Genomic DNA, 20,329 nt, shown 5'->3' with positions numbered 1-20,329 from the left:
TCATTATTGCTGATAATTCTGATCATAAGCATAAATTATAAACAGGATCAAGGCACAGCGGGTAGGAGCAGGCGGCGGGGACACCTCTGGGAGGGTGTGGGAGTGAGACGGGCCTCCCTTCCCACTCAGCCCCTCCTGCTTCTGGCCAAGTATTCCCTCCTGAGGTCCGGCCCAGGGATACTGACCATGACTCCAGGTGGGCCTTTTCCTGCCAGGGTCCCGGGCTGTCCTGACCACCTCTCACAGAACCCTGCTATGCCTCACACAAACTATTAAGGTGCAATTATTGCGGAGACGGTCGTTCCAAATTGATCTTTCAGTTACTCCACAGCTGCAACCATGGAGACGGCCCCAGCTCAATTACATGCCTCTCTCTGTTCTTTAAAGATTGCAGCGGAGGAGAATTGGAGAAGAATAAGGCAGTGGTATCGGGTGCAGGGACGCCGAGAGCCAAAGGCGACGGAGCCAGAGACGCGGGTTGGGGGCAGATAGAAAGCAGGGAATATGGAGACCCCCAGAGACAGAGAGACAGAGACGGCGGAACTAACCGAAATGGAGAGAGAAGCTCAGAGATACCCCAGGAGAGACACAGACCAGAGACAGAGAGAGACAACAGATCTGAGGTAGCTGGGAGAGATACAGGCTCAGAGATGGAGGTTGGGGAATGACAGAGAGCTGATGTAGACAGACAGACAAAGGCAGAGAGATTGGAAGCAAGAGGGCTGGACAGGAAGGATCAGAGGCCAAGGCAGAAACAAGAGACTAGAAACAGAACCCCCTCTATATCCCCCACATCTTTTTCAATTTTTTTTCTTTGGAGATAAGGTCCAGATTTATCGTCCAGGCTGGAGTGCCATGTTGTGAATTTGGCTCACTGCAGCCTCCACCTCCCGGGCTCAAGCCATCCTCCCTCAGCCTCCCAAGTAGCTGAGATTACAGGTACGTACCACCATGCCCAGCTAATTCTTGTATTTTTAGTAGAGATGGGGTTTCACCATGTTGCCCAGGCTGGTCTCAAACTCCTGGGCTCAAGCAATCCTCCTGCCTCGGCCTCCCAAAGTGGTGGGATTGGAGGCGTGAGCCACTGTGCCCGGCCACCCCGCTGCATCTTACATCATGAGAGGACTGCATAAAAGACGGCAACAAACAGGTGGAGAGAAACAGAGAAAAACAGACCAAAGAGTCACCCGACAGCAGACTGACGGAGACTTTTCACTCATTCATTCATGCATTTGTTCATGCAGCAAATGTTTGCAGAGTTTACCATAGCTGGCATGGGGGACACCAAGGTGCTCACAGACTCCTCAAATCTGCCCCCACATGGAGCTTAGAGTTTAACGGGTGAGTCAGACAGGGATCAAATAGGCACTCAAGCAACATAAAATTTTCACTGGGGTTGGGCGCGGTGGCTCACGCCTGTAATCCCAGCACTTTGGGAGGCCAAGGCAGGAGGTTTGCTTGAGGCCAGGAGTTTGAGACCAGCCTGTGCAACATGGTGAGACCCCATCTTTACAAAAAATAAAATAATTAGCTGGACGTGGTGGTGTGTACTTGTAGCCCCAGCTATTAGAGAGGCTGAGGCAGTAGGATCACGTGACCCCAGGAGGTCAAGGCTGCAGTGAGCCATGATCATGCCACTGCATTCCGGCCTGAGCAACAGAGGAGCTAAGGCTTGGTGGAGTGGCCTGGGGAGGCGGTCAGGAAGGCCAAAGAGGACATGGGTAGAGGCAGAGTGAACGCAAAAACATCGTGCAAAGGCCACTGTCACTCACTAAAGGAAAGCAAAGGTTTGGATCCAAAGTTCTGGGATCACAGGCATGAGCCACCGCACCCGGCCTTTGGAAATAAATATTCTCACAGGCCGGGCGCAGTGGCTCACACCTGTAATCTCGGCACTTTGGGAGACTGAGGCAGGTGAGGTCAGAAGTTTGAGACTAGCCTGGCCAACATGGTGAAACCCTGTCTCTACTAAAAATACAAAAATTAGCTGGGCATGGTGGCAGGCACCTGTAATCCCAGCTACTCCGGAGGCTGAGGCAGGAGAATCGCTTGAACCAGGGAGGCAGAGGTTGCAGTGAGCTGAGATCGTACCAACGCCCTCCAGCATGGGTGACAGAGTGAAACCCTGTCTCAAAAAAAAAAAAGAAATATTCAATTACCTTGATTTGATTATCATAGTGTATATATGTATTGAAACATCACATTGTACACCATAAATACAATCATTATGTGTCAATTAAAAATAAAATAATTACAGGTGTGAGCCACCAAAAAAAAAAAAAAAAAAAAAAAAAAAAGAAATATTCTAGCATGTGCTGAAACTCCTGGCCCAGTGGGTCTCTGGTGTGGAGGGGAGAGCAGCATATTGAGTTGGTTCACGATTCGCATAGGGCGGGAGGGACGTGGCCTCGGCATCCCCCACTCCCTCCCCAAGCTGAATAGGGTGCCCTCTCTGGTCGCCGTGCCCAGAACCCCTTCATCACTGCACGCACCCCACCTGCTGACCCAGAGCTCCCAGGGGCAGGGACTGGGTCTACGTGATGCCCAGCACAGAGAGGGTGCTTGGTGGAATCATGTCTCAAGGCCAGCGTGGCCCAGCCAGATGCCAGACCTGGCTGCTGGTCTGGGCCTGGGCAGCCGGTGTCAGAGGAGCTGGTGCTGGGAGCTTGCTGCCTCAGGGGACGTGGCCCCAGTAGACATGGCTGTGGGCTGGTGCTGCACAAATGTCAACGTTTAAATGGCCCTCCAAGGACATGGAGGTCCATGTACCCCAAACTTTAATGTGCATTGGAAAAATCTGGGGACTGTGTTTTATTTTATTTTATTTATTACTTTATTGAGACAAGGTTTTGCTTTGTTGCTTAGGCTGGAGTGCAGTGGTAGCACACTGCAGCCTGGAGCCTCCGGGCTCAAGCAATCCTCCCACCTCAGCCTCCCAAGTGGCTGGGACTATAGGTATGTGTCACCATGACCAGCTAATTTTTTCCTTTTTAAATATTTTGGGGCTGGGCATGGTGGCTCACACCTGTAATCCCAGCAGGAGGATCACTTGAGGTCAGGAGTTCGAGACCAGCCTGGCCAACATGGTGAAACCTCATCTCTGCTAAAAATACAAAAATTAGCCAGGCGTGGTGGTGTACGCCTGTAGTCCCAGCTACTTGGGAGGCTGAAGCAGGAGAATCGCATGAACCTGGGAGGTGGAGGTTGCAGTGAGCCGAGATCGCGCCACAGCACTCCAGCCTGGGTGACAGAGCGAAAGTCTGTCTCGCAATCTGCCAGCCTCGGCCTCCCAAAGTGCTGGGATTATAGGCATGAGCCATGACGCCCAGCCGCATGTAAAGTTTTTAGCAGCAATAAATTAGAGTCAGCATTCAATAATTGTCAGTTGCTACTTCAGCATTTTCTTTTCTTTTGTTGTCTTTTCTTTTCTTTTTGAGATAGGGTCTTACTCTGTTGCCCAGACTGGAGTGCAGTGGTGTGATCACAGCTCACTGCAGCCTCAAATCCTGGGCTCAAGCAATCCTCCTGCCTCAGCCTCTCGAGTAGCTGGGACTACAAGCATACGCCACCATGCCTAGTGAATTTATTTATTTATTTATTTATTTATTTATTTATTAGAGGTGGGGTCTCACTATGCTGCCCAGATAGGTCATGAATTCCTAGCTTCAAGTGATCCTCTCACCTTGGCCTCCCAAAGTGCTGAGCTTACAGGCATGAGCCACCACTGCCAGCCTCAAGTCTTATTTTTAAAGAATAAATAGCAATGTATCAAATAAACTTGTCATCCTGAAAAGACAGGGAAAGCCAGGGAGACAGGAAAAAGGAATGGCAGGTGTCTGGCCAGGAGCCTTAAGGGCCACACGCTGCCTCCACACACTCCTGGGCTGCTGTGGGTTTGGCCTGCTTTTGCGGTCCTGCAGTTTGCTCCCCTTGAGGGCATTGAGTTCACCATCCTCACCTTTGGTCCTTTGTGGTCACATCTGGGGCAGCAAAACCCAGGTTCACTCTGAAGTTGCCCCCAGGTGCAGAGAACGGTTACCTTGTTAGAGATGATGGGGCGATCCATCTACCTGCTCCTAGGTCCCCTTGGCATGTTTCCTTCAAGGAACCAAGCGAGAGGAGGGAAGAAGTGGTCCAGGATTGGGGGAAATAAAGTGACGCTTACAGGAGGTCAGGGACCCAGCCGTGAGCCCGAATGCCAGAGGAGCTGAAGGCTAGGTTCATATAAGCATTGCTTCCTGGTGGCCAGTTCTGCACTGGGCCAGGAGGAAGAGGCCAGCTCGTCCTTAGGATGCCCAGGTACACACTCACTTCTGCAAATGACCTGCATCCTGCATTCCCATCTGTGAAATGGGATAGTCCCACCCACTGGCCAGAAGGTCCTCAGTAAGGTTCAGTGAACAAGAGTGTGGATAGCAAAAGCTTTACCAGGCCTCAGTTCCTGTGACTGTGAGGCAGCAGAGAGGAAGGCATGAGAGGGGCCTCAGTTTCGATATCTGCCTAGTAGGGGGAACCTGGCCAGGGCCCACAGGAGAAGAGCTGGGGCCTGTGAGGGGCAGAGGTGATTGGAGTCTGGCGATGTGGGGTTCTTTGTGGTCAAGGGGCTTGACAAAAGGAAAAACTTCTATGGATGGGGACAAGCCACTGGCAAGAATTTCTCTTTTTTCTTTTTTTGAGACAGAGTCTTGCTCTGTCACCCAGGCTGGAGCACAGTAGTGTAATCACAGCTCACTGTCATGACAGCCTTGACTTCCCCAAGCTCAAGCCATCCTGTCACTTCAGCCTCCTAAATAGCTGAGACTACAGGCACGCACTACTACACCTGGCTAATTTTAAAATTTTTTGTAGAGATGAGGACTCGCTCTGTTGCCCAGGCTGATGTTAAGCGATTCTTCCGCCTTGGCCTCCTAAAGTGTTGGGATTACAGGTGACAGCCAGTCCAAAACCACCTTATCTTATCTTTCCTTTCCTCTCTTTCTTTCCTTCTTTTCTGTCTCCCCTCCCTCCCTTCTTTCCTTCCTTCCTTCCTTCATTTCTGTTTTCGACAAGTTCTCACTATGTTGCCTAGGCTGTTTTCAAACTCCTGTGCTCAAATGATCCTCCTGTCGCAGCCTCCTACAGTGCTGGGATTACAGGTATGAGCCACTGCGTCTGGCCAGAATCTCACCTCTCTTCTCTTCCCTTCTCATCTCTTCTCTTTTCTGTTCTCGTCTCTTCACTTCTCTTTCCCTTCCCTCCCCTCCTGACCCCTCCCTCCCCTCCCCTTCCCTACCCTCTTCTTTCTTTTTCTTTCTTTCTTTCTTTCTTTCTTTCTTTCTTTCTTTCTTTCTTTCCTTTCTTTCTTTCTTCTTTCTTTCTTTCTTTTTTCTTTCTTTCTTTCTTTCTTACTTTCTTTCTTTCTTTCCTTTCTTTCTTCTTTCTTTCTTTCTTTTTTCTTTCCTTCCTTCCTTCTCTTTCTTTCTTTTCTTTCTTTCTTTCTTCCTTCCTTCCCTCCTTCCTTCCTTCTTTCCTTCCTTCTTCCTTTTTCTCTCCTTCCTTCCGTCCTCCCTCCTTCCCTTCCTCTCTTTTTCTCTCTCCCTCCCTCCTTTTTTCTTTCTCTCTCCCTCTCTCTCTTTCTCTCTCTCTCTTAGAGACAGAGTGTCACTATGTTGCCTAGGCTGGTCTCAAACTCCTGGGCTCAAGCGATCCTCCCGCCTCGGCCTCCTAAAGTGCTTAAGCCACTGTGCCCGGCAGTGTTTGCTACCGTGGGTTACAGTAACAGAACATTTTTCCACTAAACTCCTCTCTCAGTGAAGGGAGCCATTGTTGTCCTTCTCAGGAGAAGGAACTGAACTCAACAACAATGTGAATAATCTTGACCTTGTCCTTAGCAAGAGCAATTCAAGCTAAAACTCTGAATTGGACTTAGTTACTAGATGAAGCCAACCAATAAAACAATCAAGAACTATCCTTGATCGTTTACTATGCACCAGACACCACGCAAGACATTTTTCCTCCATTGTGTGTCATTTGACCCTCACAGCGATCTTACAAAGCCAGTTCTATCTTAACTGCATTTTACAGATGAGGAAGCTGAAGCCCAGAGAGGCTGGTTGACTTGGCCTAGGATGCATGTGGAGCCAGATGTCATTCCCAGATGTGGCCGAGTGGGGGCTGGACGTGCCAGTGTTGTACCACACTGCCCCCTGCTCTCTGCCTGGGTGAGGCTGGGGTCATGCTGGCTGTTTGGCTCCCAGGGAGCAGAGAGGTCTCCCAGAGGCTGCAGGGAGCACGCCCCTTGAATCACCCCTGTTCCGGATTCTACCTGCAGAGGGCAGTATTGAGCATACACTGATGCTTCCCTACCAAGCCTCAGTTCCTCCAAGCCCTGGGGTGTAGGACTTGGGGTCAGGGAAACATTCGGCCTTCAAACCAACTGGGCCCACGGAGGGCGTGCCCTAGCCCTGACACCGCACAGGCCGGTACAGACATCATGGGGGTACCACAAGTCAGTGTGCGGCAGCTCCATCCTTTCGCCCAGACCCAGCAGCTCCACTCGCAGGGCCGCATGTTTTTTGTTTTTTGTTTTTTTTTTGGGGGGGTGGGGAGACAGAGTCTCGCTCTGTCACCCAGACTGGAGTGCAGTGGCACAATCATAGCTCCTTGCAGCCTCCAACTCCTGGGCTCAAGCAATCCTCCTGCCTCAGCCTCCTAAGTAGCTGGGAATACAGGTGCGCACCACCACCCCCAGCTATTTTTTTTGTATTTTTAGTAGAGACAGGGTTTTGCCATGTTGGCCAGGCTGGTCTCGAACTCCTGACCTCAGGTGATCCACCCACCTCGGCCTCCCAAAATGCTGGGATTACAGGTATGAGCCACCACACCCGGCCAGGGCTGCATGTCTTTAAGTACGTGACTTTACCCCACTGTAACATGAGGCCAATAGTACCCACCTGACAGGCTCAGCGCAAGGCTTAGAGAACTTAAATGCAACCAACCCAGCACCTAGGAGATGCTTGACAAGCAGGGGCCAATCACCAGTGGTATCTACCATGGGGGCCACACTGTGGTCCAATGAGAAGTTGCAGGAGGAGGGAAGTGGAGACTCACAGAGGAAAACTGACTTGCTCAAGGTCATGCAGGTGATTAGACAAAGAGGCAGGGGCCAGGTGCGGTGGCTCACACCTGTAATCCCAGAACTTTGGGAGGCCGAGGCGGGCAGATCACGAGGTCAGGAGTTTGAGACCAGCCTGGCCAACATGGTGAAACCCTGTCTATACTAAAGATTAAAAAAAAAAATTAGCCCAGCGTGGTGGCGCACGCCTGTGATCCCAGCTACTCGGCAGGCTGAGGCAGGAGAATCGCTTGAAACTGGGAGATGGAGGTTGCAGTGAGCCGAGATCATGCCATTGTACTCCAGCTTGGGTGACAGGGTGAGGCTCCGTCTCAAAAAAAAGAAAAGAAAAAGAAAAAGAGAAAGAGGCAGTGGGGGAGAGGACCTGGGTCTCAGGGGGCCACACAGGAGGGTGCCTTGAGATGTCCCAGGCCTCCTTACAACAGGAGGGTGGTGCGGGATGGAGGGAGCATTGGTGACCTCATTCCCAACCCTGACACTGCCCAACATCCTCTGTGGGCATGAGGGCCCCTCTACGCCCTGCTTTGTGCTGGGCACTGCAGATGTGGCCTGCCTGGGAGGAGCTCTCAGTCTGATGGGCTTGTGGGTTTCCTATAGGAGACCTGGTCAGCCAAAGTTAACCCTCACTAAGTTCCTGGTGTGTGTCCAGGAGAGACCCCAGTGTAATTGTCTGATGGGTATTCCTGCCGCTGCACAGGAAAAATTCACTGAGACCATGGTATTGCAGCAGAGAAATAGTTTTATGTTTCTTAATTTTTAAAATTTTTTAGACAGTCTTACTCTGTCGCCCAGGCTGGAGTGCAGTGGTGCGATCTTGGCTCACTGCAACCTCCACCTCCCAGGTTCAAGCGATTCTTATGCCTCAGCCTCCTAAGTAGCTGGGATCACAGGTGCCTGCCACCACGCCTGGCTAATTTTTGTGTTTTTAGTAGAGACAGGGTTTCACCATGTTGGCCGGGCTGATCTTGAATGCCTGACCTCAGGTGATCCACCCGCCTTGGCCTCCCAAAGTGTTGGGATTACAGGCGTGAGCCACTGTGCCTGGCCTAATTTTTGAAACAGAGTCTCACTCTGTCACCCAGGCTGGAGTGCAGTGGCTCAATCTTGGCTCACTGCAACCTCCACCTCCTGGGTTCCAGTGATTCTCATGCGTCAGCCTTCTGAGTAGCTGGGATTACAGGCATGCACCACCACACCCGGCTAATTTTTGTATTTTTAGTGACCGGGTTTTGCTGTGTTGGCCATGCTGGTCTTGAACTCCTGACCTCAAGCAATCCACCCACCTTGGCCTCCCAAAGTGCTGGGATTACAGGCATGAGCCACTGAGCCCAGCCAAAAGCATCTTATTAATGCAGAGCTAGCCAAGCAGTAGGACTGGAGTTATTACTCAAATAAATCTCCCCAAGAACTCAGAGGCTAGGGTTTTTATGGATAATTTGGTGGGCGAGGGCCCAGGGAATGGGTACTGCTGATTGGTTGGGGATGAAATCACAGGGGTGTGGCAAACGGTCCTTATGCACTGAGTCGGTCTCTGAGTGGGGGCCACGGGATGGGCTGAGTCATGAGTCACACAGGTCCAGGTGAGTCAGTCGGTTGCCAGAATGCGAAAGTCTGAAAAACATCTCCAAAAACCAATCTCAGTTTCCACAATAGAGATGCTATCTATAGGAGGAAGTGGGGAACTCACAAATCTTGTGATCTCTGGCCACATGACTCCTGAGCAGTCAGATTATAAAAACGATGCGTAGGTTTTAGCAGCGTCCAGGCCCCTCCCGTAATCCTAGTCTCACGGCCTTTCGTTAGTTTTACAAAGGTGGTTTTGATCTCTTGTATAAAAAGCAGGTTAGGTTTAAGGAGTAACTATTATCATCCTTGTTTCAAAGTTGAACTATAAACTAAATTCCTCCCCCGGTTAGCTTGGCCTATGCCCTGGAATGAGTGAGGACAGCCAGCACGTGAGGCTGAAAGCAAGATGGAGTCAGCCACGCTAAACTTCTCTCACTGTCATAATCTTTGCAAAGGCAGTTTGGCCAGGAGGCTGTGGGGAGACCTTGTGGGTTTTGCTAGGACCTGGGAGATTCTCGATCTATGTTTGGCTGTCCTTCTAAGCCAGAAGCTCCCTGGGGTTGGGGCCTGCCTGGGGTGAGTCCCTCCCTCCCTGCTATGCCCAGTCTAGCCAAGGCCTAGTTCAGGGCTCAGGGCACCACGTGGGGGAAGGACTGTGTTCCTTGTGCTGAATTAGGATTTATGGCTTTGGGGCCGGATGGGAGGCGTGCGCACTGATTCAGTAGGAGCGCTGCTGTGGTGTGTGTGTGTGGTTGGTGGGAGCGGGGCGGGCGGGGGACGGGGGCGCTGGTTGGGGGGACAGGGGTAAAAGCCTATCAGAGGGAGGTCCCATCAGACAAGATGGGACCAAGAGTCCAGTTGGCTCTGCTGCGACCTTCGGCATGTCACTGCCTTCCTACACATCTCAGGAATGGGAGGGGGACAAAGGCTGTAAGAGGTACCTGGCCCAAGCCTTAGGACTAAAACCTGGGCCAGGCGGGAGTGACCAGCCGGGACACTCAGGGCCTCCGCGCGTTCCAGCTGGGTGACCTTGATCCTCCAACTTCAGCCCCCTGCGCCCGGCTGCTCTCCCAGTGGTGGTGGGGGGCGGTGGGGGTAGATGGGGGCGCGCCCAGGCTTTTCTAATCCGGCGCTGGTCGGGGGGAACCGAGGGCGCCACCGCCCCTCCCAGCAGGTCCGGGGCCGAGGGGTGGCGGCGCGCTCTCCCCACCGCGGTGCCCAGGTCCCTGGGACGCAGGGGCGCTGGGTAGCAAGAAGGGGGGCGCAGGGGCGCGGGACGCGGGGCGGGCTAATCCCGTATGTAAATGGCAGCCAATGGAGGGTGGTGTTGCGCGGGGCTGGGATTAGGGCCGGGGCGAATGGCTGGCAATCTTACTGGGATTACAGAACAAAGAGCCTCCCCGCGCTCCCGCTCTCCGCTCCGCTCCCCGCGCCGCCCCGCCCTCCGCCGCAGCCCGCGCCGGGGGTGGGGGCCGCCGAGCGCCAGCCCCCCGGCCGGCCGATCCCCCCCGCGCCCCCTCCCCGCGCCTCCCTCCCCGCCCTCGCCGCGCCGCCGTCCTCGCCTCCCTCTGCCTCTCCTTCCCCCATTCTCCCGGATTAATTAAGGAGGCAGCGGCAGGAGGCTGAGTCCTGGCCGCGGGCCGGGGCCGGGGCGCCGCTGGCAGGAGCGCTTGGGGATCCTCCAAGGTAGGAGAAACTTTTGCGGGGGGCGGGCACCGAGGCCCTTCTCCCCTTCCCCCCCACCCCCGTCCCCGATCCCCTCCGCCTCCCCCGGAGGGGGGGTCCCCGCCCCTCCCCCTCTCAAGGTGTTACAGGAGCTGGGGCCGGCTTTTGGGTGCCCGGGGAGGCACGTGACTGAGATTATAATTCGGGCCCGGGAGAGGGGAGGGACGGCCGCCCCCCACCTGCCCGGGAGGGGCCGGGAGCTGGGAGCTGTCACCCCCTCCCTCCTTGCCACTGGCTCTTCTGGAGGTGGGGGGCGTCCCGGGCCGGCTCCCGCAGGCTGCTGCAGTTGGCGAATGAGGTCAGTCGCGCTGCCCGCGGTGGCGGGCGCCGGGGTGGGAGCAGAGGGGGCTGGGAAGGCCGCGGTCCCCGCCTTTCCCCCCCTCCACCTTCTCCCGGGCTGGGCCAGCCCCTGGCCCGCGCCCCCAACTCCCAGGCGGAGTCCAGTCCAGCCAGGATTGCCCCAGCAGGGTGGTTTCTGTTGTGGACCACCCCCCCTCCGCCCCGGGGAGGGGGCTGGCCTGTGTGGTGGTGGCCTCTGAATCCCGGGTGGAGGGGACTCAGGAGGTGGCAGTGGGGGGAGCACAAAGGGTTCAGAGGAGTAAGTTGGGGGTACTCGGTCTGTGGGTGGTCTCTGAGTTCCTGCAGATGGGTGGAGAGGACAGAGGAGGGGCCACAGGGTGCTGAACACCCACCCGCCCCATCCTAAGTACCCTGGGCATGATGGGCTTGACACCTCTTCTGGGCTCCGCACCCCGGCCAGCAGCCAGGGAGTGAGACCCTGCCCCACCTGGCGTGGGCCCAGGGAAGGGGGCCGCTGTGCCGCTGAGAGAGAGTTCCACCCTCCTGGCAGTGCTGGCGGGGGCTGGAGCTCTGGCGTCTGGCCTAGTGACCCTGCCTCCCAGGACCAAGGTCTTGCGGTGGGAGTCTCCTGTGTCCCCATCCCAGCTGAAGCAAGGGTGCTGGGGCACAGGGGTCTCGCTGCAGGGCCCGTGGGGGGAGCACTGGCTCTTGGATGGAGAATGTGCCAAGGGGTACCCCAGGATGGCCCTGGGCCTGGCGGGTGGGAGTGGAGGGCAGGCCCCCACAGTTTTTGGAGGAGTGGGCATTTGCGGGGGTTTCTCTTAGAAGAGGAGAGGGGTGTCTAGAAGCCACCCTGGCGCGCCACTGCCATGGTCAGCCTCTGTGTGTCTGGCTGCCCCGTGGCCAGGACTGTTGACTCCTTGGCACTGGCCCGGGGCCTTGGGGCTTGGAAGGTGCCCCAAGCAGCTCATTTATTTCAGCAGTGTCATTCCAGAGGGGAAGGGCACCAGCATCGATTATTTATTCTAAGCAGGAGGAGGTGGCTGGAGGCTGGTGGCTGCTGGCAGGGAGGGGCTAGGTATAAGGTAGTTAGGTGGCCGTCATGAACCGCCCTATTTGGGGCCCAGGAGGGTGTGAGATAGACTCTGACCTCTTCTGAGCAGGCACCTGCGGACCAAGGGACAGGCTTGGCCCCAAGGTGACAGGGTATCGGATCCCCCATCCTGCCTCTGGGGTGTGGGAGGCTCAAGTCCACACCTCGTTCTTCCACAGCCTGTTCTGAGGGTGACCTAGAAATTGGCAGTTCTGACTCAGAGGGTCCCACAGGACCCCACAGAGGAAACTAGGAAGGAAGTGTTGAAACTCCACAGCCACTCAGAGCCTGCACTCTTAAAATGTTCGAGAACTTAGGGCCGACGGTTGTAAAACTGGGTCTTGAAGACAGCTTTGTAGGGGGCACGCTAAACCTACTTAAAAGGACTGTTCTCTCGATGCTGGGAGAAGGGTCATTTACTTGCAATATGCTAATCACAAATAATTTTTATCTGTTCATCGAAGGCAGCCTCCCGGGAGCCCAGCTAGCCTTCTGATGAGGCGGTAGTCATCAGCGCTTGGTGTTTGGCAATAGTCTGAGTGGCAGCTGTAATCTAGGGTCTTGGAGGTAGCTGTTTTTGCAGCCTGCTTGACTCCAGAGGCCAGGCCATCCACGGTTTGGTGACAGCTTGGTTGTTGGACCTGGGGTCTTGTGGATGGTGGGCGATGGCTTGGGACATTCATGTCCTAAGCATGACCTTGGAACCACAGACCGCAGCTCCCAGATGATTCTCATTCGGGGTCTAGTGTCTGACCACTCACTGCTTCCTCAGCCCACTCATAAATCCTGTAGTCTGGCTGGGCGCAGTGGCTCACGCCTGTAATCCCAGCAATTTGGGAGGCCGAGGTGGGTGGATCACGAGGTCAGGAGTTCGAGACCAGTCTGGCCAACATGGTGAAACCCCATCTCTACTAAAAATACAAAAAATTAGCTGGGCGTGGTGGCAGGCATCTGTAATCCCAGCTGCTCGGGAGGCTGAGGCAGGAGAATCGCTTGAACCCGGGAGGCGGAGGTTGCAGTGAGCCAAGACCGCGCCACTGTACTCCAGCCTGGGCAACAGAGCAGGACTCCATCTAAAAAAAAGAAAAGAAAGAAAAAATCCTGTAGTCTTGCCGTTTTCCTGAATGGCCTGGCTTCCCCCCACCCCTGGCCTCTGCACACACACTGTTCCTCTTCTCTCGAAGGTTCTTCTTGCCCCCCTGAGGAGGCTGGGGGGCTTCCTTTAATGGCCCTGCCTGGCTAGGGTAGGGGGTCAGGATTATAGAATTTGCCTCTTTTCCTCTCCTCCTTCAGGACTTGGCTTGGCTGTGGTATCTTTGGGCTGGAGACTTCCTTGTCCTCAGGGCTGGCCATGGTACCACCTTTGTATCCGCATGATGTCCTCTCTTTTTTGTCTTTTTTTTTTTTTTTTTTTGAGACAGAGTCTTGCTCTGTGCCCACGCTGGGGTGCAGTAGTGTGATCACAGCTCACTGCAGCCTCAAACTCCTGGACTCAAGCCACCCTCCTACCCACCCCAGCCTCCCAAGTAGCTGGGACCACAGACAAGGGCCACCACACCTGGCTAATGTTTTATTGTTTGTAGAGATGGGGTCTTGCTATGTTGCCCAGGCTGGTTTCGAACTCCTGGGCGTGAGCAGTCCTCCCACCTTGGCCTCTCAAAGTGCTGGGATGACAGGAGTGAACCACCGTGCCTAGCCAACATCCTTTCCTTCCTTTGTCCCAACATTGATCTTACTCAGATATTTACATCTCTCTCCCCAGTTGCACTAGGGACAGGTAGGGATGGAGGCTTGCTCCTCAAATACTTGTTAAATGGCTACATGTTTGAATGAATGAATGAATGAATGAATGAAATCCTGCTCTTGAGCCTTGACCTAAATGGCTAAGCAGACTCTCTCCTATTTTTCTTAAATGCTCATCTCTGGGGCAAGTTCCCCACCCTGGTAGGAGTCCCAGGGTCTCTCCCTGAACTTCCTGGGGCCCCCTCTCTCCCCAGGACCCCAGCCTGTGTCTTCTCCCAACCTTAACCCTGGGGGCTTTGCTCCCCTATGTCATCCTCTCTGTATCTCTCAGTTCTCTGACTCTCGCCGTTTGTAAGTATCTCTCTCTCAGATGCGTGGCAGCGAGGGTCACAGCCAAGTTCTTTGGGACAAGCCAGGGGTGTATGCCTAGCTCCATGGGGCCTGCAGAGGCTTCAGGGGACACCCATGGAACAAGACCAGCAGGGCCAATTTATAAACAGAGGAGCAGAGCAGGACCCAGGGCGTGGAATCCATGCTGAGTTACAATTTTTTTTTTTTTTTTTTTTTTTTTTTTGAGAGGGAGTCTTGCTCTGTCGCCCAGGCTGGCATGCAGTGGCGCCATCTCGGCTCACTGCAACCTCTGCCTCCCGGGTTCAAGCAATCTCCTGCCTCAAGTAGCTGGGATTACAGGCATGCTCTACCACGCCCGGCCAATTTTTGTATTTTTAGTAGAGATGGGGGTTTCATCATGTTGGCCAGGCTGGTCTCGAACTCCTGACCTCAAGTGATGTACCCGCCTCTGCCTCCCAAAGTGCTGGGATTGCAGGCGTGAGCCACCACGCCCGGCCCTGAGTTCAATTTTGACTGAGGGGCTTCCAGGATAATATGGGGCTGCTAGGACAGGGACCCTTAGTGTGACTGGAAGGGAATTTCCTGAAGGAACTCATAGCAGAGGTGAAGTGGTGGGAAGGATGGTTTCTGGGAGAACGGGATGGACGAACCTGGCCAGAAGACAGTATGTTGTGACAGGTGATTGCTGGTGAGGGGGTAACAGTCTCCAAGGTGTAGATGTTGGGGGCTCTAGATAGGGCAGGAGGGGCCTGGCCTCTCAGAATCCCCTCAGCCCCATCTCATAGAAACATGTGCTTTCTGCCCAGGCTCCATACTCCGGAAGGGAGGCAGGACCCTGTCACTTTCTTGGCCTACTTTGGATGTTCTCAGCCAGGTATCTCCAGGTGTGGCAGAGGGGCTTTGGCCTGTAGGGGGTGTGGTAATGTGGGTTTTGGAGGCAGAAAGCTTTTTAGGAAAGCCGCCTGGTCCATCACCCCTTTTTTTTTTTTAGATGGAGTCTTGCTCCGTTGCCCACGCTGGAGTGCAATGCCACAATCCTGGCTCACTGCAACTTCCACCTCCTGGGTTCAAGTGATTCTCGTGCCTCAGCCTCCCGAGTAGCTGGGATTACAGATGTGCACCACCACAACCAGCTAATTTTTGTATTTTTAGTAGAGACAGGGTTTCACCATGTTGGCCAGGCTGGTCTTGAACTCCTGACCTCAAGTGATTGGCCCTCCTTGGCCTCCCAAAGTGCTGGGATGACAGGCGTGAGCCCCCAGGCCCAGCCTCATCATCACTTCTTCATCCACCCTATTTTGGTAGCTCTCTCTCCACTCGTCCTGCAGAACTGATCCATTCCCGGTCCCATTCCCTTCTCTCTGGGCCAATCTGCACCTAGGTTTGTGGCTTCATGAGTATGGAGGGTCGTGCAGAAAGGGGCCAGGTCTGTAGGAACCTGGGTTCCTGCCCTGGAAATTTGCCTATTTAAGATAAGTTAGGGTGCGGTGGCTCATGCCTGTAATCCCCAGCACTTTGGGAGACCGAGGCGGGCGGATCACCTGAGGTCAGGAGTTTGACTAGCCTGGCCAACATGGTGAAACCCCATCTCTACTAAAAATACAAAAATTAGCCAGGTGTAGTGGCGGGTGCCTGTAATCCCAACTGCTCGGGAGGCTGAGGCAAGAGAATCGTGTGAACCTAAGAGGCGAAGGTTGCCGTGAGCTGAGATCGTACCATTGCACTCCAGCCTGGGCGACAAGAGTGAAACTCCGTCTCAAAAAAAAGAAAAAGAAAGAAAGAAAGAAAGAAAGAAAGATAAGATAGGTGTCCTGAATAAGACAGGTGAAATGGGTGAGGATGTACTTTATCTTACATGGTCTTAGGGAGTGTCTCAGGCGGTGAACAGAACTCTCTCGCCCCGAGCTGGGGACTGGCTGACCCAGAGCTATTTGTGTGACCACCTGTCACCCTCCTTCAGGACCACCTGCTTCGGGTTGCCAGATTTAGCAAATAAAAATAAGGATGCCCAGCTAAAATAGGATTTCAGACAAGCAAGGACTAATGCAATATTTGGGATGAACTTCTAGCTAAAAGTTACCTGTTGTTGATCTGTAGTTCAGACTGAACTGGGGGTCTTGCATTTTTTCTGCCAACCCTACAACTGCTGCCTCTGGGGTGGTGAGATGGATGGGGTTTGGGGAGGGGCCAAGGTGTGTGTGGCTGACCCTGGAGTTGGGATCAGGGCTCAATGGAGGCCCCAGGGATGATCTGGAGCGAGTTTGAATCAAGTGGAGCTGATTCACTGAATCATGGCCCCTTTTTTTTTTTTTTTTTTTTAATTTGTATTGAAATGAGGTCTCACTCTGTCACCCAGGCTGGAGTGCAGTGGCACAATCTCAGCTCACTGCAGCTTCTCCCTCCCCGGCTCAAGCGATCCTTCTGGCTCAGTCTCCCAAGTAGGTGGGACCACAGGCACACACCACCATGCCCGGCTAATTTTTTGTATTTTTGGTGGAGACGGGGTTTTGCCATGTTGCCCAGTTCCTGAGTTCAAGTGATCCCAAAGTGCTGGAATTACAGAAGTGAGCCACTGTACCCGGCCAGCAGGGTCCTTTTTCATTTTTATTTTATTCTATATTTTTTGAGACAGTGTCTCACTCTCTTTCCCAGGCTGGAGTGCAGTGGCGTGATCCTACCTCACTGCAACCTCCAACTCCTGAGCTCAATGTGATCCTCCCACCTCAGCCTCTGCAGGTATGCACCACCACACCTAGCTAATTAAAAAAAATTTTTTTTTTTTAGAGATGGGGTCTTGCTGTGTTGCCCAGGCTAGTCTCAAGCTCCTGACCTCAAGCAATCCTCCCTCCTCAGCTTCCCAAAGTGCTGGGATTACAGGCCATATCCTTCTAATGTCCTTGGTCAGGCCTCCTCCAGCCTGTGGCTCGAGGGTCTAGATCTCCTACTGGCCTGGGTGGCACGGAGGGTGTAGTCTAGGTGGCCTGAGGGGTGCCCAGGGATCCCCAGTTTGGGAAGTCCTTGTCTTCAGGGATTTCTGGCCAATGTGGTCCATATATTTAGAGATGCTGGGAGGAGGGAGTGGGAAATTGCTGGAAACACTCTATTATACACCAGATAAGATTTTCATGTAGGATTGGCAAGGCCTGAGCGCTGGGAAAGTGTCTGTAATGCCTACCTTTCAAAGCTGGAAGACCCCGCCGTGGGGATGGTTATGGACTTGAGGGGCTGACCCCATAGCACGGAGGCTGCTGGGAATTCTTGCACCTTTGCCATGCTGCCGCCTGAGGCAGGTTCCCAGCACCTGAGCTGCAGCCTCTAGAGTGGGGGTAATTGGGGGGCAGGTAAGGGGCCGGGGTCATGGGGTCCATGTCCGCCTTCCACCCACCTGGGCAGTTTGCTTGGATGTAAAAGGGAGATGGCTCTCCCCAACCTGCCTCGGTCCCAGGGCGGTGCTGTAGTCCAAGGGACTCAGTGTGGCCCCATGGGGACACCACAGAGTGGGTGTGTGGGACCCCTGGGGGCAGGTCTGTGGTGGAGACAGGGTGGGAGGGCCTGGTTTGAGGGCTTGTGGTCCTGGGCACCTGAGGATGCAGAAGAGGCTGCGTGGTTGGGGAGGGCGGGTGAGTCGGGGGCAGCTTGGCCCTTTTCCCTCCTGTTCCCTGTCGCAGAGGGGAGACCCTCCAGGCTGCTTGTGTCTTAGATGGTTGGCCAAGGATAGGCCTCTTTGCTGGCTGGGGTCTAGCAGGGTCTCAAGGTGCATTTTCTGGCTACTGGCGGAACCACCATCAAAGCAAGTCCGTATCTTTTCGTCCATCCATCTGTTGTTCCACCAGCCAGTGAGAACCTTACAGGGGAGTTAGGCCTCAGGGGGTCTCATTAGGTCCTGGTCCCCAGCCCCCAGTTGGCACATGAGAAGGGCCCACTTTATATTTTATTTTATTTATTTATTTGAGATGGAGTCTCACTCTGTCACCCAGGCTGGAGTGCAGTGGCGCGATCTCGGCTCGCTGCAACCTCTGCCTCCCGGGTTCAAGCAATTCTCTTGCCTCAGCCTCCTGAGTAGCTGGGATTATGGGTGCATGCCACCTCACCCAGCGAATTTTTGTATTTTTAGTAGAGATGGGGTTTTGCCATCTTAGCCAGACTGGTTTCGACCTCCTGATCTCAAGTGATCCGCCTACCTCGGCCTCCCAGAGTGTTGGGATTACAGGCGTGAGCCACCATGTCCAGCCCCACTTTATATTTTATGATAAATATCGTTGAGGATTGAGGGCTATGCTATACCAGGAACTTGCCTGGCTCACACCCTCCTGTCGTCCAACCCCCATCAAGACATAGAACGGCACTTTGGGAGGCTGAGGCGGGAGGATGGCTTGAGGCCAGGAGTTTGAGACTAGCCTAGACAACATAGTGAAACCTCCATCTCTACAAGAAGTACAAAAATTAGGCAGGTGAGGTGGCTCATGCCTGCAGCCCCAGCTACTCAGGAGGCTGAGGCAGGAGGATCACTTGAGGCCAAGAATTTCAGACCAGCCTGGGCAACATAGCAAGACCCTGTCTCTTAAAAAAAAAAATTAGCCAGGTGTGGTGATGTGTGCCTGTAGTCCCAGCTACTTGGGAGGCTAAGGCAGGAGGATTGCTTGACCCTAGGAGTTAGAACAATCCTGTAACCCCTAAAAGTTTTTGAAGCCCGTTTGTTCATCCTTGTCTCTTGTCCCAACCCCAGCAACCACTGATCTGTCTTCTGTATATGGTTTTCCGTTTGTACAATGTCACATAAATGGAATCCTACCGTCCACAGCCTCTGAATCTGGCTTCACGCAGCGTAATGCATTTACGGCGTTGCTGGGTACACGGGTAGCTGGTCCCTTCTGGTCCCTGAGTAGTGTTCCATGGTGTGGATATGCCACATACCTCTAGCCACTCTCCTCTCTAGGGGAATCTAGCAAACTGGCTTGGCCGGCCCTGCATCAGCTCGGGACCCCCCAGAAGAAGGTGGTTCCTCTTTCTCATTTTCACAAAGGCACCATCTGGCTGGCAGGGGGCCTGTGGCCTGCACCCCATCACTACCCGCCCCCAACATCGAGAGCTGACCCCAAGCCGGGGGAGCCGCTCGTCTCCGCCCTCAGAGCTGGAATTTCATCTTCTGTTTCTGGTGACTCATACTGTGAGCCCCGCGATGAAATTACACCTGCCTGCCGCTGCCCTCCGGGCCTCTGGCCCCATGCGATCTTCCCGCCGCCATCCAGGTGGGCTCTGGAGTAATTGAGGCTACGGGGCCAGAACAGCTGGAGGTTGAGGGCGGTGCCAGGGAGGGGAGCTGTCTGTGCCCTGGGGTGTCTTGCCCATCATCTTATGTATGCCCACCCTCTGGGAGTCTGGGGGTTCCTAGTGGTGCGTCTCTGGTCTTCACTCCCACAGCTGTTTCGCTTGGGGTAGAAATTCCATGTTTGCCTGAAATAAGAGCAGGACTTCTGAGGGTAGGGAAGGAGGGTGGTGAAGCCGCTGTTGCAGGCAGGAGCATGAGTTAGGATCAAACGGAACAGGGCTGGCCAAGTGATGTCACATCTCTGGGCTTTGGTTTGTTCATCTGTTCTTATTATTATTTTGAGACAGGGTCTCGTTCTGTCACCCAGGCTGGAGTGCAGTGGTGCAATCATAGCTTGCTGCAGTCTCGAACCCCTAGGATCAAGTGATTCTCCCACTTCAGCCTCCTACGTAGCTGGGCTTGCAGGCACTTGCCACTACACCCAGCTAATTTTTTTATTTTGTAGAGTTGGGGGTCTCGCCATGTCACCCAGGCTGGTCTCGAACTCCTGTGTTCGAGTGATCCCCCAACCTCAGCTTCCCAAGTGCTGGGAACAGGCCACTGCGCCTGGCCTGTTCGTCTTTAAATGGGAGAACAGAACACTAGGTTTGCAGGGCTGTGAGACTCAGCTGAGGGTAATGTGAGCGTGTGGATTACCACAGAGCCCTGGAGGGCCCCAGGGGCCACCAAGGAGTGGGAGGTGGGGACATGTGAGGCTCAAGCCTCCTGTGCCCCTTTGGGCCAGAGTAGGACCTTTTTTTTTTTTTTTTTTTTTTTTTTTTTAGACAGAGTCTCACTCTGTCACCCAGGCTGGAGTACAGTGGCATGATCTTGACTCACTGCAACCTCCGCCTCCCGGGTTCAGGTGATTCTCCTGCCTCAGCTTCTCGAGTAGCTGGGATCACAGATGCGTGCCACCACACCCAACTAATTTTTGTATTTTTAGTAGAGGCAGAGTTTCACCATGTTGTCCAGGCTGGTTTCGAACTCCTGACCTCAAATGATCCACCCATCTTGGCCTCCCAGAGTGCTGGAATTACAGGTGTGAGCCACCACGCCCTGCCCTAGGACCACTTTTACCGGAGTTACCTGTTAGAGCTCTAAATACAGTTCTGGTTGCTAAATGTGA

General features: G+C 54.0%; 1 protein-coding gene across 5 annotated transcripts in view; it reads left to right on the top strand.

The window, feature by feature from the left end:
- The first annotated feature begins 9,981 nt into the window (after positions 1-9,981).
- Positions 9,982-20,329, top strand: part of GTF2IRD1 (GTF2I repeat domain containing 1) — a 150,608-nt gene continuing 140,260 nt past the window's right edge. For 2 of the 5 annotated variants that reach the window (XM_030796246.1, XM_030796240.1), the window contains exon 1: positions 10,146-10,366. The gene's annotated coding sequence lies outside the window, so the exon portion shown is untranslated. Of the gene's footprint in view, positions 10,367-10,660; positions 10,704-20,329 lie in introns of those variants that run through there. The other 3 variants (XM_030796243.1, XM_030796244.1, XM_030796242.1) reach the window with 3 other exon arrangements.

This window comes from Nomascus leucogenys, chromosome 17, assembly GCF_006542625.1.
Source record: "Nomascus leucogenys isolate Asia chromosome 17, Asia_NLE_v1, whole genome shotgun sequence".
In the NCBI taxonomy this organism is placed as follows: domain Eukaryota; kingdom Metazoa; phylum Chordata; class Mammalia; order Primates; family Hylobatidae; genus Nomascus; species Nomascus leucogenys.
Note: the sequence above shows the minus strand (reverse complement) of the source record. Positions and strands in the feature narration are given on the sequence as shown.